Below are 9,805 nucleotides of genomic sequence, written 5' to 3'. Positions count from 1 at the left end.
CTGTTTATATGTAAAGCAGGGAGCCGATGATTTGGAGACAGGGCTTTGAAGAAATAAAAAAAATGACAAATCCTGTTCTTAAAACCATATACTGGGTGGAGAACAGTTTGTACAGAATAATGTGAAGGAAGTAAGGAAAGAATGGGGACTGGGAAAACTGGACAGTTACATGTTAAAAAAAAATGAAATTAGAACACCCCCTAACACCATATACAAAAATAAACTTAATGTAATGATCTAAGACCTAATGTAAGGCTGGGCACTAAAATTCTTAGAGGAAAAACATAGGCAGAACACTCTTTTTATGTTAATTATAACAATATCTTTTTGGATCCACTTTCTAGTGAATGAAATAATAAATGAATGAAAAATAAATGAAATAAAAAATATTGAAATAAAAAAAAATGAGACCTAATTAAACATAAAATCTTCTGCACAGCAAAGGAAACCATAAACAAAATAAAAAGACAACCCACAGAATGGGACAAATATTTGCAAATGAAGCTGCCAACAAGGGATTAATCTCCAAAATATACAAACAGCTCATGCAACTCTGTCAAAAAAAACCAAACAAGCCACTAAAAAAATGGGCAGAAGACCTAAATAAACATTTCTCCAAAGAAGACATACAGATGGCCAAAAAGTACATGAAAATATTTTCAACATCATTAATTATCAGAGAAATGAAAATCAAAACTACAATGAAGTATCACCTCATCCTGGTCAGAATAGCCATCATCAAAAATCTCCAAATGATAAATGCTGGAGAGGGTGTGGATAAAAGGCGGTTTTCCTACACTGCTGGGGGGAGTGTAAATTGGTGCAACCACTGTGGAGAGCAGTGTGGAGGTTTCAAATATAACTACCACTTGGTCCAGCAATTCCACTCCTGGGCATATCTCTTGAGAAAGCCATAATCTGAAAGGATACCTGCACCCAAATGTTGACTGGAGCCTTGTTTGCAATATGTGAGACACAGAGGCAACCTAAATGTCCATCGACAGAGGAATGGATGAGGAAGATGTGGCCAATATATACAGTGGAATATTACTCAGCCACGAAAAAGAACGAAACACTGCATTTGCAGAAGCATGAGTGGACCTAAACTTTATACTAGGTGAAGTAAACCAGACAGAGAAAGACAAGCATTGTATGATATCACTTGTATGCAGAATCTAAAAAGCAGTACAAATGGACTTATTTGCAAAACATAAATAGAGTCACGGATGTAGAAAACAAGCTTATAGGTTCCAGCTGGGGAAGGGCGGGAGGATAAACTTTTAGATTGGGATTGACATGTACACACTACTATATATAAAATAGGTGACTAATAAGGACCTACTGTATAGCTCAGGGATCTCTACTCAATGTTCTGCAATGAACTATATGCGAAAAGGTTCCATGAAGAGTGGGTATATGTGTATGTATAACTGGTTCACTTTGCTGTACAGCAGAAATTAACACTACATTGTAAATAAATTATCCTCCAATAGAAATTTTTAAAAAGAAAGAAAAGGGGAAAGAAGAGAGAGTGTTCATAAAGACACACTTCAGAGCAGCTCTCTTTAAGGATCTAAGCAGCACCACGGGTGAGTGGAACTTGCACACCTCCTTTGAATTCCATCCCAGTGGTCAGTGTTGAAGAAATACATCTGGACCTGGGGGTGGAAAGAACAGGACAGATGGACAATCCATGAAGCCCTCTGAGATTCAGTGAATGCTTTATAACATGTTTACCTGCTGGCTCATGAGTTGGAAATGGCAAGAAGATTTCAGGTTTCACTTCCTACGAGATACAGCACAGTTCTGTTCAAAGTGGATATTCCCGAGGCCACTGGCTGAAGGTCTTTTCATTTTAGGGAAAGCAAAATATAAAGTAGAGGAGACATTTTGCCCTGTGTTGTACCCTCCCTCTGGGCTTTGACAGTGTGCCCAGCCTTCAGCAGGGAGAATCACGTTTTTGTTTTTTTTTTTTCCTGCAGTCTTTGATTAATGAGCAGGACCATTCATCCCATTCACAACCATGTTAGTGACTTTCTCAAGGGCTCTCAACTGGAGAAGTCAGCAGATGGCTGGGAAATACCCACCTGCTGTTTACAGTCAGTCTGAGGCTTGTTAAGCTGATTCTTCCAGGAATCTCATGTGGACAAGAGTAGCTCCCACACTACTTTATGCACATTTTCAAAAATGCCTTCTTGCTCTTGGTTCAACTATCAAACGGTTGAATGGCTTAAGCGAAATATTTTGCAGGTCTCTCTGAGATAAAAGGGATTGGACACTTATGTGAAGACAGAAAAATTGCATGTCAGGTTTTGTAGTGACAGCATGGACATGAGACTTAGTGTATCTGCTAAAACCTGGAAGTTAATCCATCTATCAGTCATTCTTTGAATTAAGAATTGGGTAGTAGAGAAAGCACTTAAATTCTTTTCTTGGACATATCATTTATTTATCACCAGCGTGATTTTGGGTTTTCCAATGAATTATAGTTTCCTGTAATCTACAAAATGGGCATTATAAACAGCAAGCCAGCTCACTTCACTGGGTGTTACAAGGACCTAAAAAGAATGCATAAATGAAAGAATTTGCAAAGTTTAAATATGATACAGGTGTGAAGACTTTCTGCCAATAAGAAGTATGTGCAGATCACCTGTGATGTTACTGATACAGCTGTAGGTTTTTAGAAGCTACAGAAGAGGTAAGAGGTGTGTCTCCTGTGCTCAACATCTACACACTTCAGACAACTGAGAGCAGCATGAGGTAGAACCTAAGTCCAGACCTAAGGGGGCTGATGGAAAAGAATTACCACCCGGGCTTGGAGAAGCATGAGATGAGCAAGGGTTAACACCCAGACTGACAGCATTATGAAGGAGGTAGGCCCTCAGCTGCACTTTGGAACAGGGAAGTGGGTGAAAGAGAGGGCTCATTTTACAAGAAGCAGAAAAGGACTTAAAATTCTAAGTGCAACCTTTTCCAAAAAATGTCCTTTGCCTACTCTGCTCACTGTTAAGCTCCTTATTTATAACTTAACCCTTTCTAAGCCCTACGAATTATTTCTAACCCTTCCAAATGGAGCTGGGTCATTCTGTTCTCTAGTGGTTCCTAGGAGAAGGCAATGGCACCCCACTCCAGTACTCTTGCCTGGAAAATCCCATGGATGGAGGAGCCTGGTAGGCTGCAGTCCATGGGGTCGCTAAGAGTTGGACACGACTGAGTGACTTCACTTTCACTTTTCACTTTCACGCATTGCAGAAGGAAATGGCAACCCACTCCAGTGTTCTTGCTTGGAGAATCCCAGGGACGGGGGAGCCTGGTGGGCCGCCGTCTATGGGGTCGCGCAGAGTCGGACAAGACTGAAGCGACTTAGCAGCAGCAGCAGCAGCACCTAGTCTGGGGCCAGAGTCCCTGGCAAATATTTGAACCAAAATGAGCATTTGAGATGGAGAAGGCGTTTTATGACATGGCAGCAGTGGAGACTCAGAGATAATCTGTGTGAAAAGTAGTGAAAGTGGGAGGGAAGAGGGAACAAAATAGGGCCTCTGATCTGGTGAGAGGAAAGACTCGCACAGGAGCATAAGCTGTGCTGGGGGAGGTGATGCAGCACAGATAGAGGAGGACCAGGAATCTGGGTTTGATGTGGGTAATGAGGAATGATAGTTTATTAAGGAGTAATAAAAGATGTCAGGCTAATAGATTAAGACTTCCACGATCCAATAAGCAAATTATTTTTAAGTCTATTTTTTAATTGGAGGAACATTTCTTTACCATGTTGTGTTGGTTTCTGCCACCCAGCAACACAAATCAGCCTTAGTTACACATATATCACTTCCTCTTGGGTCTCCCTGCCCCCATCCCCCCGCCATTGCACCCTTTCCTAGGTTATCACAGAGGACCAAATAAAAGATATATCACTATGACCATTTATGACTATACTCTGTTGCTTCTTAGTCTATTGTAAGAGAAACAAGTCAATATTCTTTCTCCTGAGTTCTTAAAGCAAAAAGAATGTTTCATACTTATTACAGCTGTGTGGCGAGGCTCCTTCAGATCCGTGAAAGTGCTCCTTTCTGAAGACATTGAAGGGTGTCTTAAGGATAATGATTCATGGCTCTAAAACACCCATCAATCTTTGAGGAATGAACATACCAGTAATAGAGCCATATGCTGCCATCGTTCTTTGCATGGGACTTCTACGGAAGTCACTAGGAGTTCGGTGGAATGATGAAGGGAAGCATATGGCCCTCGATCTGAGCTAAATTAATAGCAGTATGAAAACACAGTTAAATAGTGATAATCTCCCTTGTTATCCAGCTTTGTTCCTTTTCCAGACAACCTTATGGTGTATAGTTAACCACCGAAAGATACTTGTTAAATGGGGAGAGCCGACCTGCGAGCAGAAACCAGGTGGCATTATCTTTTGAAACAAGCCGAAGAGGCAGTGGTTTGGGGCCCCCTTGCTCAGGACTGCCGTGGAGTCATTTAGCGATCAAAAAAGAGCAGAAACCCAGCGATGCTTTAGGCACTCCGTCTGGCTCAGTCCCACACTGTTGCCATAGTCACCCATCTCCTAGCAACGATGAATAGCATTTTCAGGTCTCTAAAAGTGACAGAGCACGCGAGTGAAAAATCTAAATGTAATCCCAGTAGGCTAGTAATCTAAAAGGTTATCTTATGGCTAGAGTTCACTGTGAAGATCTATATGAACCTTTGGTTTCATGAGCCTCTCTTCTGTGATGGGATTTGATTGGAAAACGCCTTGGCTCCAATTGAGGCAGCACAAAAGCTTGCTATTGAATATAAAGACTACAGATGTCATTACAAAGGACATGATAAAGGGAAGTCTATTTTAAAAAGTGGGAAACACTATTATCAGTTTGAATAACCTGGCAGTCATCATCTAGGACTCTGGGTAGAAGGGACTGGGGTGGGGAAGAACCCTGGCCTTCTGTCTGGGAAGAAGGAATGCTCCATGCTAACATATTCAGGCTCAAACAATCTATTAGCAGCCTTTGCAATGAGCAATGAGTCTCAATTGAGGTCACTAATCAGAAGCAGTAAGGAAGCTGAAATAAAGATAGAAGGAAAAGGCTACATGCATCCTGCTTGTCCTTGAGGCAAAGTGAAAAACACACTATGTGATGCTACTTAGAGGATATTTAGCTGTTTATTTCTAAATGTTCGTACCATATTTCAAATAATCTTTATTTAAATAGTCTACCAAAAGAAGCCCATTGAGATACCAGTCTTGTTTTTTTTCCCCAATGTTATAGCCTTGAATCCAAATAAACCTTGTGATTACACTGAGCCTTGTGCATAAAATGAGAATGCAGAAGAGTTCAGACAGCCACAGAGATGTTAGTAACAAAGGAATCGATGCCGATTTTCATCTTTAAGTGCCATTTTGTGTATTATGTACCTCATCTATATCCCCTGACCCATTTCTCCGTTAGGAAGAATACATGTCTTTCCTGATTTTGTATCAGCACTTGTGCGTTTGGTAAATGCCAAAGAAAGATGCACATGGTGGGAAGTAGATTCAGGAATGTCAGAGAGATGTCTCTTGAGGGGAAATGGAGCCCTGAAGCACTGTTGTCTCCAAGATGAAATAAATAATCCCCACACCTAGGCAGGCCAATATAATGTTTACACATTACATGCAGAGCCCAGTTTAGCTGTGCTAACTGCTTGGTGAAGAGAAAATCCTCCTGAAATTAAATAATTAAAGAAGATAGGTGAGTGCTGATTTTGTGAAATAAACAGTGATTGAGGGAAGAAGAAAAACCAGCAGGACTCAGCATGAAACAAATTAATTCATGTTGGAGATTTACTCTCCTGAAGAAATTAAATTGCCCACTTCCTAATCAGTACAGTTCTTGGCATGCCATTTCTTTCTCTTTCTGTCTAAATTTGTTTCATGTTAGAGCTCCTTCATTTTTCTTCCCACTATTTTTAAAATTACAGTTTGAAGCTCCAGTTCTCTGTGTGGTTCTGTGAAGTTTGACACTCATTTAGTTTCTTTACTATTTATTTGTTTAGGAAAAGAAGATTTTCCCTCAATCATCTCATTGTTTATTTCATTTACCCCTGCTCCAGAGGAGATAGGGAGGCATCACAGTTACTTCGTCTCTTCTGCATTATACTGATTTAGTGACTCAAGGGATAAGAATGTTTTCATTATGCTAATTTGGAGTAACTGAAGGAAAACTATGTCTCAGAGTCCATTCACAATATATGGCAGCTCAATGTAAATACAGATTACTGGGTTCTTTCCCTATTCTTCTCCTCCTGGAGCAAAAGGACAAAAAAAAAAAGAGCACAAACTGTTGTTCTTCCAGTTAATTCTGCACACAGAGAAAGATGTCAACACACATTAGAGCTGAAACCACATTTGAGAAGACATGCAGAACTCTGCAAATGCCATTGCTGTTTGTAGAGCTTTGAGCTGGAGGGGATATCATATGTTTTTCAATCTGTTTTTAACTCTTCTGCTGTCTTAAAATAAACCATGTAATTCTTATTCTTGGCCTTAGAACGTGAGCTGTGCCATCAGATTGTTTTGATCCATTTGCTAAAATGTTCTAGGGACGAATGACTCTTGGTTCCTGTAGAAACTGTTGTCATGTCACTTTACCTAATGGAAGTCACTGTGTCTTCTGGAAGGCCAACGAGTAGGGAAGGACAGCTATGCACAGAAGCCCTGGATGACAGCCCATGTTTGTAAGACTGCGTCCGAATCCTATCTCCCTTACGGGCACAGTTGGCTGGTGGGAAAATTCCACTGGCACCACCTGCATACCAACTTTGATTTCAAATGGTGAGACCAGATTTCCAAAAGTAAGGTGCTGGAATATGGCCATACCTTAGAGTTGAAGCCAATATTACACTTTGCCCTCTCACTTACGTATGTGAAAGTAGCTTTTGAGATGACTAACATGTCCAAGCAATCTTGTTCTGCCTGACATATCTGGATGTGACTAATTTATGTAAAGGCTTGTGTATGGCACTGATACCTTTGGAGCATTAATTATAGCTTCTTATAACCATCATAAGATGAAAGGGCTGCCCTGAATATCTAAACAGCTAGGTTATTGGAAGATATTCAAATTACTCAAGGCAAGGAAGACACTTATTTTTGGCACTTAGTGGAAATTGAGTCTATTGTGGCCACTGTGATTTGAATGTGTTTTAATATTGGAAAAGATCATTCCCTTGGCATGGGGTGGCTGGTGGGAGGTATCCCCTGAGGGGTAAGTGAGGAGTGGTGATTTAGGAAATGTCCATCAGAAAGGACTTGGTCAGCTACTGGTCTTTGGAATGCCAGATCCTTCTGTTTTGAAAACAGAGCTTGAAATAAGATCAAATAGAGGACAAGCTTCAGAAGAAGAGATAGCTGTACGTATGTCTGCTGAGACAATGTGTTTGGCATCTATGATCCACGGACTCTAATGAAGCCACCCTAGATACCGGCTAGAACAAAAGGCGAAGGATGGAGTGAGCTTCAGTGCTTAATTTAGTTAGAATTAAGTTAGTAGCTATAACAAGCAAACTCCTAAATCATGTTTAACAATGGAAACCTCGTTCTCCTTCTCATAATGGTCCATTACAGATGGTTCAGGTGGGCAAGATTCTTTCCAACACATAATGATTCTGGAACACAGGCCCCTTTCATCTCATAGCTCTACCGTCAGTAAGGAACTCAGATTTTTCTACTTCAGCCAGTGAAAGGAGACTTTTGAAAGGATTAAGGAGAAGGTGTGCCTACTGCTTATGTTCCTTGGTCCCAGAGTCATACTTATCACTTTTCTTCGTATGCCATTAGAGGCTGTAGTCACACAACCTCATCAAGATGCAAAAAGGAACGGGAAGTATTGCCCAGCAACAAACCAAAATATGCGGCTGCTGCTAAGTCGCTTCAGTTGTGTCCGACTCTGTGCGACCCCATAGACGGCAGCCCACCAGGCTCCCCCGTCCCTGGGATTCTCCAGGCAAGAACCCGGAGTGGGTGGCCATTTCCTTCTCCAAAGCGGGAAAGTGAAAAGTGAAAGTGAAGCTTAAATCTTGGTGGACAGCCAACTGGCAAATGTGTCTCAGAATAGTTGGAAAGGGAAGGGCTCTGGGTCTCAAATGGGAACGTGCTGTATTACAAATGTGTGAAGGGCGAGGACAAGGACAATACAAGCAAGTATGTCGTGTGGGCAGATAGAATATATTCAAGATTTATCCTAGAAGAAATATAAGGAATCAAATTCTAAAAGAGACTAAGATCCCATAAAAATTTTCATCCAACACAAAGTTTCATAAACCAAATAGCTATATCAGACATGACCAGAAAGGTTTTAGGGTTGCAGGGAGGGGGAAGGTATCAAAGTACGAGACAGCAATTTGTGATCTTTGGCGGGGTAATCTAAAAACGGAAAGGTGTTTGGTTTCGAATGGTGTCTGGCTTGGAGTACTCAATGCTGTTTCCCTCATATTTCTGCTAAATATTATTAGAGACTAGAAAAAGGTGTAGGGACTTCCCTGGTGGCTCAGACTGTAAAAAATCCACCTGCAATGCAGGAGACCTGGGTTCCATCCCTGGATTGGGAAGATCCCCTGGAGGAGGGCATGGCAACCCACTCCAGTATTCTTGCCTGGAGAATCCCATGGACAGAGGAGCCTGGTGGCCTACAGTCCATGGGGTCTCATGATTGAGGGACTACGCACAACCAGCACAGAAGGTATAGCTTGCTACTGAAAGCTAAGATTGCCAGAAAACTTAATGTCAAAGTCCGAGACAGGTTCTTACCAAATAGGAAGAAGGTGAAGCTGTATTGAGAAAAAATAGTTAAGTTACACATTTATTCTGGCCTCTACCCACCAGAAAGTTGTTCAGGTACCCCTGTAAGGTGTGAATTCTGCTTTTTAAGGTATTGTGAATGCTTGTCCCAGCTTCATCTTTTCATTCAGAAAGAGAGAAAGGAGCGAACATTGGAACCTGGTTGATTAAAAGAAAAAAAAGTGGAGCATAAGAAGAAAGAGCTTTGGCAGCAATCCACACTGGATGCTGGTATTTTTACAAACTTTGTTAAATCAGGAAATCAGGCAGGAGAGGTGGTGGAAAATTCCACTTTGATGTAGGAAAGATGCATTATAGAGAGGCCTGTAAGGCACGAGAAATGAGCTAAAGATGTGTGTGTCCAAATGCTCTCCTACTGCAGATCTGAGAAGAAAGTGCAACCAGTATTCCTGGCCTCCTTGTAGGTAGACAGTTGCCCTGATTAAATGTCACTTTGTTAAAAGATGAGAAGGAGGATTGTAGGGAAAGAGAGATTTACTATAGAATTACTGGGCCACGAGTGAGTGTGAAGTCGCTCAGTCGTGTCCGACTCTTGTGACCCCGTGGACTGTAGCCCACCAGGCTCCTCTGTCCATGGGATTCTCCAGGCCAAGAATACTGGAGTGGGTTGCCATTTCCTTCTCCAGGGTATCTTTCCCACCCAGGGATTGAACCAGGGTCTCCCACATTTTGGCAGATGCTTTACTGTTTGAGCCACCAGGGAAGTCCGAAACACTGGGCTGTGGGCTAAGCCAATGTGTACACGTTCAACTTCAGTAAATACTACCTGGCCACGAATGACATTCCAGTTACTCTATATTCTTGTCAGTTGTTGGCATTTTCTGAATTTTTGATTTTAGCCATTCTGTACGATTGGTAGTAGTGTTTCATTGCAGTTTGGATTTGCTTGCCCCTGATAGCTAATGAAATAGAGCATGCCTGATGAGTTAATAGGGTCATCTCTAAGAGACCAAGGAACCAGCTAAG

At 41.5% G+C, this 9,805-nt stretch overlaps 1 long non-coding RNA gene across 1 annotated transcript in view; it reads left to right on the top strand.

Moving 5' to 3' along the window:
* Positions 1-2,623: 2,623 nt before the first annotated feature.
* LOC129642296 (uncharacterized) overlaps positions 2,624-9,805 on the top strand; it is a 109,469-nt gene continuing 102,287 nt past the window's right edge. Inside the window, exon 1 of the long non-coding RNA XR_008709600.1 lies at positions 2,624-2,873. This is a non-coding gene — a long non-coding RNA (uncharacterized LOC129642296). The remainder of the gene's footprint in view (positions 2,874-9,805) is intronic.

The sequence above is a fragment of the Bubalus kerabau genome, chromosome 1 (genome assembly GCF_029407905.1).
Source record: "Bubalus kerabau isolate K-KA32 ecotype Philippines breed swamp buffalo chromosome 1, PCC_UOA_SB_1v2, whole genome shotgun sequence".
Taxonomy (NCBI): Eukaryota; Metazoa; Chordata; class Mammalia; order Artiodactyla; family Bovidae; genus Bubalus; species Bubalus kerabau.
Note: the sequence above shows the minus strand (reverse complement) of the source record. Positions and strands in the feature narration are given on the sequence as shown.